Source organism: Stylophora pistillata, chromosome 5 (genome assembly GCF_964205215.1).
Source record: "Stylophora pistillata chromosome 5, jaStyPist1.2, whole genome shotgun sequence".
Taxonomy (NCBI): domain Eukaryota; kingdom Metazoa; phylum Cnidaria; class Anthozoa; order Scleractinia; family Pocilloporidae; genus Stylophora; species Stylophora pistillata.
Genome location: NC_142523.1, coordinates 8,611,018 through 8,627,136, shown reverse-complemented (window position 1 = coordinate 8,627,136; position 16,119 = coordinate 8,611,018). Strand labels below are relative to the sequence as shown.

Genomic DNA, 16,119 nt, shown 5'->3' with positions numbered 1-16,119 from the left:
TTACCAGAGAAGTCGAAGGAAATGGCAAACTTCCTTTTCTAGACTGCCTGGTAAGCCACAACGACAACTCATTACAGACGACAGTTTACAGAAAACCGACACACACCGACAGATTACTAGACGATTCATCCTACAACCCTACATCACACATACGCGCAGGAGGATTCTGCGAATCACACGCGACAATCGTCTTTCGAGCTCTAACCGACCTCCCATAGTGCCAGGCTCTGTTCACCTCAAACGAAAGCAGATTTGCTTTTTTGATGCTTATGGAAACAAGGGCTTTTTAGGTTGGCAAGTAGTGGCGTAGCTAGGATTTCACACATTCGAATTCTGTGCTCCTTACGTAAACTGGCCTACACTCCAGCTTTATCTTGTGTATCAACAAGCTCGTGTTCACACCGCGAAAATGACTGACAAATGGAGTATGATTAGAGCCATGCGGATTCTGTGCATTCGCGCGGTTTTTGCCAAACGGAATTATAGGTTTTATCTATTGTTCTAAGAACCAATCTTTTCAACCACCAAAACGCAACACCATCGATTGCAGAAGTGCCATTACTTAACTCCTTTATTAATTAGCCTACTTAGTTAAAGATTACAATACGTACAGCACGCCAAAAGTTACTATGGTTGTGATGATTTAAACTATAAAAAATTTTCAAATTTTAAACGATTACTTTGATGTCAAAACTAGAAGTTAAACTTAATAGGTTCTAGAGGAACCATAATCCGAGAAAAGTCCAACGTTCATTGCAATAAAGTCACAGACGATATTTTAAAGTCCTGACAGCCAGTGACAGGGTCTAATTCTATATTACATAGACAAAGTTGAATAACATCTGCGAATGTCACATAGACGCCTATAAATCCATAGCAACAGTATGTATTTAACAATTATTCCACTCGCGCTTGTTGGATATGAGATGATAGATAGCCAACGACGCGCGTAGCGCCGAGTTAGCTATAGTCATCTCATATCCAACAAGCGCGAGTGGAACAATTGTTTTATTGAAAACACCCCCACGATATTAGACAAATCTTCTCTTCTCTTCTTTTTAGCTCCTTTTTTTTTTAAGCCAACGCGTATACTTATCATATTTGTAGATTATGGTATATTGGCTCCTATATCATAATGGCTAAGACCATAAAAAGTCTTGAATTGCATTATCCAACGATCCAGTTTTTAATAATAATTGATAGGGCGCTTTTTTTAAAACAATTGAAAGGATTAATCCTTGATACTTCAAAACCACTTTTTTTAAAGCAAAATATGATAAAACTATCGCTGAGGACCGTCCAGCTGACGTGTCGAGATCAACGTAGCTGAACTTACTCCAAATGCATTTTGACGATCGAACTTCGATGATAGACCGGTTAATATCAGCAAGGATGAAACTATGATGTGCAAAAGATATTTTGTGCCCGTTTTGAGAGACATCTGAGGTGAAATTTTGAAGCGTAATGTCTCTACTAGTGTCGTGATCTAGGAGGAAAAACCACAGGGCGTTTCAATTTTTTAAATATTCTGCCATTTTTAGTCTAACGTTGCTATGGTTTTAAGAGTGAGACTGCAAAAGTTCTTGAGATTTGAATGGGGTTTTTAGCTCTGCCTTTTATAGATCGGTTGCAGCACGTGTCAAACGCAACTGACTGCACTCTGACTGGCTCTTTAACTTGTAATGTTGATCGCTTGAAGTCTGGCGTACAAGGAAATTGCCTTTCTCTTAAATTTTCTACATTACAATGCACCACAATTAGGTGTTGCTTGACTTAATATGTATAAGTATGCTGTAAATTTAAGTCTTGATATCTTTGTTTAAACTCTCAATTCCGATTTGATCTTCTCTGATCTACGAGTAACGAGCCTAACGCTTTATAGAATTACGAATTTATGATTATTGAACTTTATGTGTTACCAATATTCAGTTCTGCTGTACGTAGCTGAGCAAGTGCATTCTGAACAAATCTCACTTTCTCATCTTCAGGGCCAAAGTTCTTGACATAAATCGCCAACGCAAGATCATAACAATATGCAGCTCTCGAATAACGAATATTCAGCTCTCGCTCGTCACAGTCTGGCCTGCTCTAGGTCACCCAGCTGCCTGTGGACAGTGCTCAGGTTATTGCGAGACGTTGCGACATGAACATGCTCAGGTCCGAGCTTTTTCAGCCGAACATCCAGGGCTCGCTTATGAAAGTCTTTTGCCTGCTTTAGGTCACCCAGCTGCGAGTAAACAAGGCCCAGGTTATTGTAAGAGTTTGAAACAGAAACATGCTCAGGTCCGAGCTTTTTCAGCTTAATATCCAGCGCTTGCTCGTGAAAGTCTTTTGCCTGCTCTAGGTCACCCAGCTGCCTGTGGACAATGCCCAGGTTATTGTAAGACGTTGCGACATCAACATGCTCAGGTCCGAGCTTTTTCAGCCGAACATCCAGGGCTCGCTCGTGAAAGTCTTTTGCCTGCTTTAGGTCACCCAGCCCCTTGTGGACAAGGCCCAGGTTACTGTAAGAGTTTGAAACAGAAACATGCTCAGGTCCGAGCTTTTTCAGCTTAATATCCAGCGCTTGCTCGTGAAAGTCTTTTGCCTGCTTTAGGTCACCCAGCTGCTCGTGGACAAGGCCCAGGTTATTATAAGACGTTGCGACATCAACATGCTCAGGTCCGAGCTTTTTCAGCCGAACATCCAGGGCTCGCTCGTGACAATCTTTTGCCTGCTTTAGGTCACCCAGCTGCCTGTGGAAAATGCCCAGGTTATTGTAAGACATTGCGACATCAACATGCTCAGGTCCGAGCTTTTTCAGCCGAATATCCAGGGCTCGTTCGTGAAAGTCTTTTGCCTGCTTTAGGTCACCCAGCTGCTCGTGGACATTGCCCAGGTTATTATAGGACGTTGCGACATCAACATGCTCAGGTCCGAGCTTTATTAGCCGAACATCCAGGGCTTGCTTGTAACAGCCTTTTGCCTGCCTTAGGTCACCCAGCTGCTGGTGGACAGCGCCCAGGTTATTATAAGACGTTGCGACATGAACATGCTCAGGTCCGAGGTTTTTCAGCAAAACATCCAGGGCTTGCTCGTGACAGTCTTTTGCCTTCTTTAGGTCACCCAGCTGCTCGTGGACAAGGCCCAGGTTACCATAACAGTCTGCGACATCAACATGCTCAGGTCCGAGCTTTTTCAGCCGGACATACAGCGCTTGCTCGTGATAATCTTTTGCCTGCCTCAGGTCACCCATGTAGCTGTGGATCATACCCAGGTGAATATAAGTATGTATAATTCGTAATTCATCACTTGGGTTTCTCAACTTGTCAATTGCTGAGACTGCTTTAAAGTAGCTTCTCGCCGCTGGATAGTGGGAGTGGTCGAGGCACATATGTCCAAGAGTTGTAAAGACGTTAGAATAGTCCTGGGAAGTCAGGTTATCAATTTGAGATATTCTTTCTTCCAAAGAAAAATCTTCAAAGTCTTTAATCACTTTTACCAAATGAGGAACAATTTTTGTGCCAACGACTAAAGAATCTTGATCCTCGAATTTGGAGAAGGATGAAGCAGCTCTTAGTGTGCATTTAAGTTGCTCATCCTTTGCAGATTTCTTTCTTACTGAATTAACAACGTAATGGACGACCTCATGCACTCGAATGTAAACACCGCTCTCCTCTTCGTCAAACAACAACAGTGGGCATCGACTTATCTTTACTTCAATCGCATCTTTATCTTCCAATTCTTTTTCCATTTCCATGATGTAGTCGACGATAATATCTTTTAGTATTGGGTGTGGTGCACAAAGAGAGAGAAAAATGAACAAGTGATGTAGAACACTGTCGGATTTCATTACCTTTTCCAAGGCCAGTGTTGTCGCTGTGGTCATTGTTTTTGGGTAACTTGGGTTTGTTTCCGCAAGAACGTCTTCAATGGTACCTCGCTGGCCTTTTTCAAGTTTCTTCAGGAAGTCAGTCCAGCCGAATTTTGAAGCTTTTTCACTTTCTCGAACTTGTTTTACATATATGGCGGCGCTGGCCAAGGCCAGTGGCTGGTAGTCCAAAGTTCGTGCAACTTCTTTTTCTACCTCGTTGTCAGTGACACCAGAAAGGAGCCTTAACAAGGAGCTGGCATCATCAGGTAGCATTCCTTTGCTTACTGAGATGTGCTGAGTGAAGGAGCTTTTTAGAGGAATAGACTTGGTGTCTTGTGTTGTTATCAGCAACTGGCCCTTCGCCCACTGTTGGTTTTCTGAACCTGGCAAATACGTATGTACATGAGACAAACTAGTGACATTATCAACTACCAGCAACCACGATGTGTAAAGCTCAATTTTTGCGCTTATCAGCGTTTTGAGATTTGCAATTTTTTCGTCTGTACTCAGATCTTTGGAGTTACGAGTATCTGTAACTGAGTAGTCTGGACATTTACAATGTCGAGCGAAGGAGACATACGATTCCAAAAGTGTTTCTGAACTTTCTGCATTAAGCGTCATGACAAATGAAATCGCAGAGGGAGTTTCTTTGCTCTCGTCAAAAAATCGCTTGGCTACTAAACGGGCCAGTTGAGATTTTCCACTTCCAGGGTTTCCGGATAAGTACAAGGTGCCTAAGTTGTCTTTGTTGGCATCTTTGAGTTTTATGAGGTGTTGTGTGATTTCATCAACCTTCGATCTGCGAGGGAAGACATCATGTGTAGGTCCAGGAGGGAGAATACAAAATGGGAAGACTTCGGTTTGCAACTGTTCTTCAAGAGTCTGTCGTTGATTCTCTTTTTCTTCAAGTTTTGCGTCCTTCTCTACGAGTTTCGTTTCTTTTTCAACAAGTTCCTTGTCTTTTTCATCGAGTTGCGATCCTTTTTCTTGTAGTTCCCTTTCTTTTTCTTGAAGCTTTGTTTCCTTCTCTATAACTTCTTGTTGAAGGTTGTCAACTTTCTTCAGAACATTTCTTAACTCTTTCGTGGGGAAACTTTTCTGAGTTTGGATTGCACGGATTTGTAGAGTGGGGAGACCGAGTGCGTGAAATGCAGTTTTCACCTTTAAAATCGCATCTTGAAAATCTCCGCTGGATAGGAAGCCTCGTGGTCTATGCGCGAAGTCTTCATTACGAAATTTTCTGAGATCATTTACATTTGACTGAACAGCTGAATGGAGACGGTAGATGCAATCGGAATAAAGAATGGCATAAAACAGCATGGTACAATCCCATTCCGCTCTGTCACCATTGATCATAGTTTTCAAGAGAAGGGCGTTTCTTTCTCTGTTTGGTGGGGATTCATGGCTCTCAAAGTCCATTCCATTTTTCGGTTCATCTTTCCATTCTCCCAGTGTTGCTTTGTGGCGATTATCCCATTCTTGTTTGAAGATTGTTCGAAGGCCTTCAGGTAGTACATCGGTGACAATGTAAGAGATCCTGTAGTAATTCAATTGCTCCTCAGTATATTCCATTGGAGCGGCCATATTCAATCAGACCCTTTCGAAAACAATGTCGCCATTAGTCAAGTCAGTTAGTTATATCACTTTGTTTATCTTTTCTAAGGACTACGAATTTTTAAACTTGTCTAAACAATTACTACGATTAAGTTGGGTGAGACACGGACAAGGTTTTGGGACGGGGATTTGACCATAAGGTTGTCAGGGGCAATTTTATTCGTTTGGTAACCAAATCTCAAAAGCTGTGCGTCGCCAACTGTCAAACTTGGAAGGGGGTCTCAATGGGGTTAACCGTCAACCATGAAATGGCCAAAATATCAACCGTCAACCGTCAAAAACTCAATATTTCTATCGTCAACCGTCAAATAAGCAAGCCAATGTTAGCCGTCAAATGTCTCAGATATCCTTAATTAAGAACTAAACGATTGCCTAAATTGGGGTCAACATCTGTTGTTTATATATTTACGTAAGTCCTTTAACTCCGCGACCAAACTGACTTCTGGTGTGGAGACACTTCCGGTGTCGGAAAACGATAGTCATCTCTAACAAATAGGTGTTACAAATTAACAGTTCTAAACGACCACGTCATTATGAAAAATGACAGCCCAATTTGACAGCCCAATTTGCTCGTTTAGTTGGTCTTATAAACGACTTTCCAAAAAATTAACCGTTAACCGTTATATGACCTAAAATTTAATCGTCAACTGTCAAAAGGGCTTCTTTTAGACCGTTAACCGTCAACGTGACCCCCATCTTGGAAAAAAAGTCAAACGACACTTCGCCTATATCAAAAACAACAAAAACAAAAATAATATTTTAACCTCAAAACTTGGTCGCCAAACTTTCGTCGCTTCTCACTCAACTGAAAATGGTAGTACGCATTTGTTAACTGGTAAGTTTGTACTCTCCCTTTATACTCTTTCGTCCCCGATAGAGTACAAAAGGGAAGAGGGGAGGGAAGTGGGACTGTAGAAAACTCACTGCCAGAGCTTTCTGGGGGGATAAAGTAAATTGTACTATGATAAAATACGGTCATTTTCACATTCCCACACAGATAAAAGATTTCACCAACCCATCATGAAAAGAAGAACGGTTTGCAAACACACAATTTCTAAGCGAGTTTACCAAACTTTTCTGGCTTTGCATCTCATACAACAATGACAAAGATCGAGGCCGCGGAACAACATACCCCTTAAGCGACCTGGTACTGGCTCGGCCGATCCCAGCGTTCATCTATACGCAGTATTAGCTAATTCGTGTATTGGCAACTCGTTACCACTAATTCATTTAATTGATTCAACAGTCTTTAACTGGCGTCAATCGAATACGATTCAAGTTTCCTAGAGTGCTGAAATTCGAATTTAAAACATCTGAATAAAACTTTTAATATATTTTAAGGTAAGAAAAAGCTTGTAAGAGCAATTTAAGTCGTCACATAAAACGAGGTAGTGGTTCATCGTTCTTTTCTTCCGTTTCCGCATTAGTGATCATACCGAGGTCGTTATCATCAATATGTAATCTGCGAAATTGTCTTGAAAAACGACAAATAATAACCGACACTATAGCTAGCGAGAAACCTTTCTCTCACAAAAAGATAACATCACATATTAAGGGTCATGTTTAGACACCAAACTTTTTACGAGAAATATTAAATATTGTTATATACCTAGACTTTCACTCAACGAAACGATCACTGTGTGTCCCTCCCGCTTCCTCAACTTTTAGCCGTTACTATGTTGTAAATTGACATATCAGCTCGTGGCTATGGGCCGCGTGCTCGTGTAGCACTCTTTGCACATAAAATAATTAACAATCCAACAGGCATCCCGGCAAGTTTTTTCTTGAACTCTACCTCTAGCTCCTGACTTCGATAGCCATTACACTAGATTTGTATCTAACCTTAACTTCCGTAGGCCTCTAATACATAACAATTATAGAGCTTCTACTTTTACTTTCATTGCATCGAAAATATGAGAGGCTATTCCACTGCATCTAAAAAAATTATGTTAATATCGCTTCTCCAAATAATTCAAGCTATATCTTCTAAATTCGCAATCTGCTTCTTAGAATGCATTGATTCAGTTTACTTTAGTTTCTTTGTTCTTAGTCTGCGTTGTTTTGATTCATTAAAATTCACGTATCTACCAATACTTGTTACTTTGGCACCTTTACCATGAGTACTTATATAACTGCAATGTAAAAAAAAATTAATTCTCCTTCTTTTAAACTTAATTTAATTTTTATTTATTTATTTACTTGTTTACTCATTTCTCTTTTCTCTTTGTTTATAATATTAACTTTGTATAAATACCTTGGTTAGTGTAAATATAGAATTAAAGTAAAGTAAGTCAGGTGTAAATGTTAAGATACACCAGTTAATTACACGTGACAGTGGCCAACTCGAAAGCTATCCTACTTTGGTCACTGTGCACATTTTACTTTTGATTATTGATGTAATTTACTGTTTCTTATATATTATGACTTTTGTAATCTGTAGTAACCTCTTGAAATAGTGCGAATAAAGACTTTGTTGTTGTTGTTGTTGTTGTAGCAAGAGATAAAAACAAGTTGAGTTGGGAGCAACGTGAGTGGTGTTGTTACGAATGAAAATTATTTAAATATCGAATCAACCGAGTACAGTTGTCGTCCGGCAACGACACTGTGATTGGTTGATTCTTGGTCAACGTGCCCCTGATCAAATACGTATATCTTATTAACCAAGCGCGAGGGCTGAACTGGGAGAATATCGGCCCGAGGTCTTGACAGTACGGACTGAGCGTAGCGAGGTCCATACAAAAAAGACCGAGGGCCGATATTCTTCCAGTACGGTCCCGAGCAAACTTGGTTAATAAGAGATTTATTATACGACTGAAGTTCAAAGAGAGACAAGTGCGGTATCATTCGCGACCATTCGGGACAGTGCCTGGTCCAATACTGAGAGAATATTGACCGGCAATAGAGCCTTTTGATTGGTTGATTTTAGTTATTAGCCCTCTGACTGCCCGAGTCGTGTAATAAAAATGTATCCCGACCGGGATACAATTTGTATTTGTATGTTTTTGCCATATGGGAAAGTCTAAATATATAACATAACAATTATGTATGGTCCCTCAGGAAACTAGTTAGTTTTTTCACCTAGCTAACTGTTTCCCTGTTTCCCTGTTTCCCTAGTTCCATATACCTAACTAACTGTTTCCCTCGGGACAATACAGTAAGTGTGTAATGTAGGCCTTTTTATACAGGCGCCGATATTAAGTAGTGTCCCAAAGCAGTTCTCTCAACGATTCCAGGAAAACTGCTTTCTAAATCCTTAAAAGAATTGCTTTTGCTTCAGCACCAAAGCATTTCCATCAGAGTCGAAATCAGTCGTTCGAGATTTATGAAAAATTTAGTGGAAAAAAATCTTAGGGCGAATTTTAAGTATAGTATATGAACTATTGGAGCCGAGGTATTAGATTCGCTAATAAAAAGGTCGGAGCTCTTAACCGTGTAGAGATCGCTTAATCCTTTCATTCCCAAGATCTCATTTGTAATTCTCCTTACTATCTGCCATACAATTCTTACGATGTCAGTTGAGAGAATTTTGCATTGAATCAACTAATAGTCCCCTAAATGCCTATTACGTGTCTGCTTGATAGTGTATTGATTTTGTATGGAGAAATTCTGTCTTGATCACTCATGGGAGTTAAATGCTTAAAAAGCCCTTTACTCTAATTAGCAAGCACAGAAAGAGAAATATTTAACCTTTAATATTAACGTAAAGTGAAACCGCAGAATCCAATCTGGTGAACGCTTAATTAAGGAACTCTTAGAGAAAAAGTTACCCCGGGTTTAAATCTCACAATGTTATGAAGTGTAAACGATATTTCGTGCGAGTAACGGAATTACAGAAACTGCACACCCACCCTTCCCAGCAACAGTCAACTCGTAACAAGTAAGGGTGACTGTAAGGTTCATGGGGGGGGGGGGGGAGGGGTAAACTCGAAGTTGCTCACATTGATCAAAACAGATGCGAGATTTAAGGCCCGTTTAAACGGTTTTAACATTTCACTAACATTCGTTCCACAAATGTTGAACGGATGTTGTGCAAATGTTGAACGAAAAAACAAATTTGTGCGGAGGCCTTTCAGAGGCCCTTAAAAGTTCTTCAAATGGTTTTATAACGGAAAAGTTGAGTCGATGTTGAATGAAAGTTTGAACTGATTTAAACTTGATTCAACGCGCTTTTAACAAGGTTTTAACACTTTTTACGTTTTCAACAATGTTGGACGACCTGTTCAAACGCACCGAACATTTGGTTCAACAAAGTGTTACGTGCATGTCGAAGCAGATGTTGAAACCATACATTTAACGGGCCTTTACAGTTGAATTAGACCAAAATTGAAACTATCGGTTACATATTTATACTTTAAGAAACACCTAATTGTGAATTTATAGTCACAAAATTTGGTTTTTGAGGGGGGTCCGACAGAGTATAAAGGGAGGGCTATATAAAATTTACTTCCAGTTACTCGCTGATGAGGGGGATGGTGATCATAAGGATATTGTAAAGCTTTATGGGGGGATAAGGTAAATTGTTTTGTGATACAATACGGTCATTTTCACATTCCCACACAGATCAACGATTTCCTCGGCCCATCACGGAAAGAAGAAAGGTTTTAAAACACACAACTTTAGGAAAATTAAGGAAGCTTTTCTGGCTCTGCATTTCATACAACAAAGATCGAGGCCGCGCGAGACAACATGCCGCTTGAGCGACCTGGTACTGGCTCGGCCGATCCCAGCAATCATTTGGACGCAGTATTAGCCAAGTCGAGTAATTACTGGCAACTCATTACCATTAATTAATTTAATGGAATCGACATTCTTCAAATGACATCAGTTGAATACGATCTACATTTCCTAGAATGTTCAAATTCAAATTAAAAAAAAAATTGCGATCAAAACTTTTAAAATATTTTAATGTAAGAAAAAGTTTTTAAGAGCAATTTAAGTCGTCACATATAACACAGTGGTTCATCGATCTTTTCTTCCTTTCCGCGCATCAGTGATCATACTGAGGCCATTATCATCAATATCTTATCTGCAAAATTGTCGTGAAAAACAACAAATAACAGCCGGCACTAGTCTGCAGAAATCGTTTCTGAATTTTATTTATCATATCCAGTAGCTATCGAGTACTAATTTGAAATTTCTTCTATAAAGTAGCCCTTGGGAGATGTTGTTTGTAATTTGTTTACTTGACCCAGCACAGTATGTAACTTGCATCCGTAATGATGAATAAAGTAACTGTATGTATATATACATCTAACCACTATTCCAGTTACCAATCTACAGTAGTATCCTCGTAATTCGGGGAGACGTAAAAGGATTCGGGTTAGCGAAGGTTCGAGGTATCGGGACAGGAGTTGAATTGCAATTGTTCTATCATAATTAATAACGAATCCTGTATACACTTCTTGCACGATCGAGAGTCGTTTCGCACATTTAGTTTGTTCCGTCTAAGAACGTTTACTTTAGAAGGTTTAGCTAAATGTGTCACGTTTCCATAAATGTTACCACGTTCTTATCGATAACGAGTAAAGGTTGGGACGTGTCAATCAGCTCTGTTCAGACACCTACCTAAAGTTAACGTAGCTCCATTTTCTGCCTTTAAAAGCACACAACACACAACCCACAACTCCTCTATTCGCTCCGACGAAGGGCTAACGCTCGAAACGTCAGCTTTAGTAATCGTTACGGTGGCCAATTTACCATTTCAACTTTGTTGATATATCCAAATTATTTTATTACCTAAAGTTAGAGTTATTAGGGTAAATTTGAGCCAAGGGAAAGTATTATCAGTTTGAGTCAACCGAGTTCAAATCGACTATTGAAGTTAATGATACAAAGTATGCCAAAATTGTCGGTGCGTTCCATTCAAATCCTTGAGAAAAGATAAGAATAGACGAAACTTACGGGATCACATGTTTTGGGAACTGACGAATTGAACTCCCAAAATCTCAATTAACAGAAGAAAAGTAGTTGAATTCCGCAATCTTCGGTAGAATCGCGAAGGTAAACCAAATATTTCAAAATCAGCGAGGCGTGTTCATCTCGTGATGTTCATCACAATGCCTCTCTTATTACAACTTTAAGTAATTATCAGGAGATGGTTAACACTATAGACTCACGCTGTAAAAGCCATGCAGATGTACCGGAACACAAGAGAAATTTATATCAGAAAAGAGTTCAAATCCCAGAGCGCCGTCCTGGTTCACTAAGTGGGAGTTAGGGGTAGGACATTTCCTCTGCCCGCTTAGTTCTACGGGTATCTAGCTATGTGAGGGTGGGTTAATCTTGTACCCAGATGCTATGGTGTAAATGTAATGTAAAAGGTCTGTGTACGATATAGTATCTCAATCCTCGTACCCAGACCATTCATGGCCAAGAGGTTACAGCCACACAGTGGGATCTGGGTACCAAATTAAGATAAGGATAACATGTGGCCACCGCTGCAGCAAAACAAAGACAGATCTGAAAATGCCCAATAATTCAACAGACAGTTTACTTTCTCATGAAAGTGACTTATTGCGTAATCAGGAAATTTTAGAAATTTACTCGTTTAATGAAATGAATTTTATAAAGTTACATTTATTTAATGCTATTCTTCGAGAAAACTCAGAAGAGGAGTTTGCTGTGTCCAAGAGATTATAAACCTGAATAATCTCTTGTTAAATATGCCTTAAACTGGATCACCATCTTTGGAAGAAAGACCGAAAGTTGGAGAGCTGTTCATTTGTTGCTTTATGAACTTCAAATCTTCCAATTACTTTTCTAACTATTTAACCACTGAAATTATTTTATCATGAGAACGCCCAGCAAACACTCATACGCGGGAGAATTATGCTAATTTTTGCCCTCGCACCCTTTTGTTCCACCACTGTGGCAAATTTTGCATCGAAATATCTTAAAGAATATAAAAAAAAGAAAAGAAAAGAAAACTCTTGGAAATAAATCCCCGAATCGATAAACGACACAGTATGGTAACATTATTGTCCGAAGAGAAATATTTTTGCCTCCTTTTTTGTTTTCTTTTTTGACGAGGGGGGGTGAATGCTTTTCAAGGAATGGTCATTATTTGTCGCCTACAAGAATGGGGGGGGGGGAGGGGGGTTGAAGGATGTTGCTTGTATCACAGTAAAACTTACCTAAGGCCTTGCTAGGGTTCTATGATATTCTTATGGTTCCAATTTTCTGATTTTCTGAACCTCCCTCCCATCCTCTAAATCCTTTATATCTCAAAACCAGGATTACGGCTAACCAGGCTGGCTCGTTTGACTTGGAATCACAAAGTTGATTACAAACGCGCCAAGATCTCGGTAAAATCGAGCCAGCCCGGCTTATGTAAACAGGCCCTCTGTTAGTGTGTTAGTAATTAAAATGTGTCGATTTGTCGTAGCCTGCTAAAACCAGAACAAAAGCACCAATGATTTTCGTTATTTTTCTTACCTATTCAAGACGTCCTTTACTTTACGAAGGCATAGTAAACGACCACTCAATAGGTCAAACATGTTTTTGCGCGCGAAATATCTTTGTGAATCAAAATCACAGACAAATTTTTCATTTTTGTAAATGGGCTGAGTTTACCTCATGCTAGGTGAATAAAATATATCAATCTTCAAAAAGGCTCATAAACTCATAAACCAACACAGTTACATCAAACTCATTTGCAATTAAACTCACTTGCAATTGACATATGCTCTGTGAGACGAGAGTGTTTTATATCCTTGTGTACATAGAAAACAAAGTTACTAAGACAATGTCAGAACTATATGAGAACGATCCTTCGCAGTAAAGCACTATTTGAGCAATAGTGAAAATCAGACCTGAAAAGGATCGTTCTCATATACGTCTCATAACCGCAGTTCACACATATGTTTCATATGTTTGTTGTTGAATGTCAGAACTGCAAGTAGATTAATCAACTATTTGTACCAACCTTTGATGTATATTGTATTGAGAACTTGAATGTTTATATTTAATTAGTCGAAAGTTGAAGTAGCTTTTCTGCGAGCTCATTCTATGCGCTGGTGTTCTCTGCATTTGATGTTCTGAAAATGTGTTTTAAAATTGTCTTCGCTTTTAAATAGGTATTCAGTATCTATGGAATATACAGAACACTTCTTGTCCGCTGGCGGATCCGAGTTCGATAATATCTCTTCCGAGTGAGAAGAGGGAACAATTAAGAGATATTGTGTGATATGCTGGTGAAGGTCTCTTAAGTAAAAGTGAAAGTCGCTGCGTAATTTATCCTAACATACAATTTTTTAATGAAATATCGATTTTTTTTGCATTCTACGATATATTTAGCGTTAATCTTCAATCAGAACCATATGTCCCTGAAACAACTTTCCCATTGCGGAATAGGGATATAAAATTATTAGATATTTTCAAAGGTTCTTTTATTAAAATCATAGCCGCAGTTTTATCATTGCTACAAGGTTTTGTTCATTTAATAATAGTAATCTCTGTACCACGATGAGCATAATCAAGAATAATCCTGTAAAATTCATTTATGCCTCCTGCTCGCTTGCCAATAACCAAGTGTTGTACACTGTGCATTGCTAGGGATGAGCACGGTTTGCTGGGAGAATTAAACGGACAACCTTTATTTGCCGTAATTTGGCCACTCAGTTGAGTGGCCGTTTACTTTTAATACCAAATCGAATTACAGTGAAACCGGAAATAAAAACCTAATCCCAGCAAAGGTGAGGGCAAACACCCATCGAATGAGGACTTAACGCACCTTTGAGAATGCTCGAAAACAATGGGCGGGTTAATAGGGTGGGGAATGTTTGCCCTGCACCGAAGCTTAACTAAAAGAGGCCCGAAATCAAATATTCGGATGCTTAAGTATCCGCTATTATAAGTCCCGGATTTAACCCATCCGGGACAATCATAAGTCGCGGCGCAGGCTGCATAAATTAATTTATTCCCTTTGGTAATAAATGTCATTTAAAGTAAATAGGAAAGAAACAAACGAAAAAATCACGAGTATAAAAACCAGCAAACAAAACTTAAAGAACAAATCGAAAAGCAAAAAGGCCAATCCACAAGATAATTCCCGCAAGATGTTTAAGCTGCACAGTAACCTGGACACGCTATAAAATCATAAACTAACCTGAATTAAAGCATCTTTCTCTATGAACTTGATTTCATAAACTTGTTCATGATCAATAACTTACCATGCCTCTCTACCAGTTAGCTTTGTTTTCTCTCGAGTCCTGATGTTTCCCGAAAAGAAGTCGAGGGAAAAATCAGGACTCTTGGGGAAACAAAATTAACTGTTTCCCTCGGGACCACACATTAAGTGTATAATCAGTAGGCCTGTTTATACAGGCGCTGATATTAAGTAGTGTTCCAAAGCAGTTCTCTCGACAGTTCCAGGAAAACTGCTTCCTAAATCCTTAAAAGAATTGCTTTTGCTTCAGCACAAAAGCCTTTCCATCAGAGTTGAAATCAGTCGTTCCAGATTCCTGAAAACTTTAGTGGAAAAGAGGCTTGGGGCGAATTTTCAATGAGCATATGAACTATTGGAGCCGAGTTATAAGGTTCGTTCATGAAAAGTTCGGCGCTCTTAACCATGTAGAGATCACTTAATCCTTTCATTCCCAAGATCTCATTAGCAATTCTCTTTACTCTCTGCTGCACAATTCTTACGATGTCAGTTGGGAGAATTTGATATTGGATCAACTAATAGTCCTCTAAATGACTATAACGTGTCTGCTTGATAGTATATTGGTATGGTAGGGAGAAATTCTGTCTTGATCACTCATGGGAGTTAAATAATTAAGAAGCCCTTTACTCTAACTGACAAGGACACAAACAGAAAAAATTTTACCTTAAATATCCACGAAAAGTGAGACTGCAAAATACAATCAGGTGATCAGCATATACCACAGGTGAAATAAAAAACCAGCGAGGTTGTACGCTTGACAAGAAATTCCTAGAAAGAAATGACCTAGGGTTTTAGATTTCGGGTCAAGATTTCTTACTTTTACAATGTTATGAGGAATAAACAACAGTGCACACGAGTGACGGACTGTAGGAAATTGCCAGCGACCAACCGCTGACAAGGGGTCGGGCATTGAGCATGAAGCATTGAGTCCTTAATCTGGTTTTAAACTTTTAATTGTCTTATTGACACTTCTCTAAAGCACTGAACACTACGTAGTTTAACAGTGCAAGATAGCCCTATATTTTTACCAACGAAATTACTGGAACTACCATTTGACTCAATGACGTCACAATATCGATATCGAAGAAAAACGTCCAATACCTTACACGGTAACGTATCGATTCGGAAAATCCGTATCGGCCTATCCTAAGTGCCGTGTATTTAGGCGAAACAACTAAGACGCAAAGCAAGCCAGTGAAGTGATATGGTAGCTCGAACGATAAAAAACATTTAAAAAACTATTTGCAACTTACAAATAACGCAACACAAGTTGAGAGGTCAAAAAAATATTTTCTAGGTGGAAGTAATTTCCGAAGACCAACCGACCTGTAAAAATAACTAGTATGCTATCATAAAGAACATTCTTGCTCAGGTTCAATGATATTGTCATGAAAGCGATAAAGAATTTATTTAGGGATATATAAATAATTATTTTATTCTCTTAGGATCAATGTAGTGGGTGACATTTGTATCTCTTACGTAACTTGTA

The 16,119-nt window shown here is 39.2% G+C and overlaps 1 pseudogene; it reads right to left on the bottom strand.

Moving 5' to 3' along the window:
- Window positions 1–12,066, bottom strand: part of LOC148730102 (uncharacterized) — a 40,272-nt pseudogene extending 28,206 nt beyond the window's left edge.
- Window positions 12,067–16,119: the final 4,053 nt, after the last annotated feature.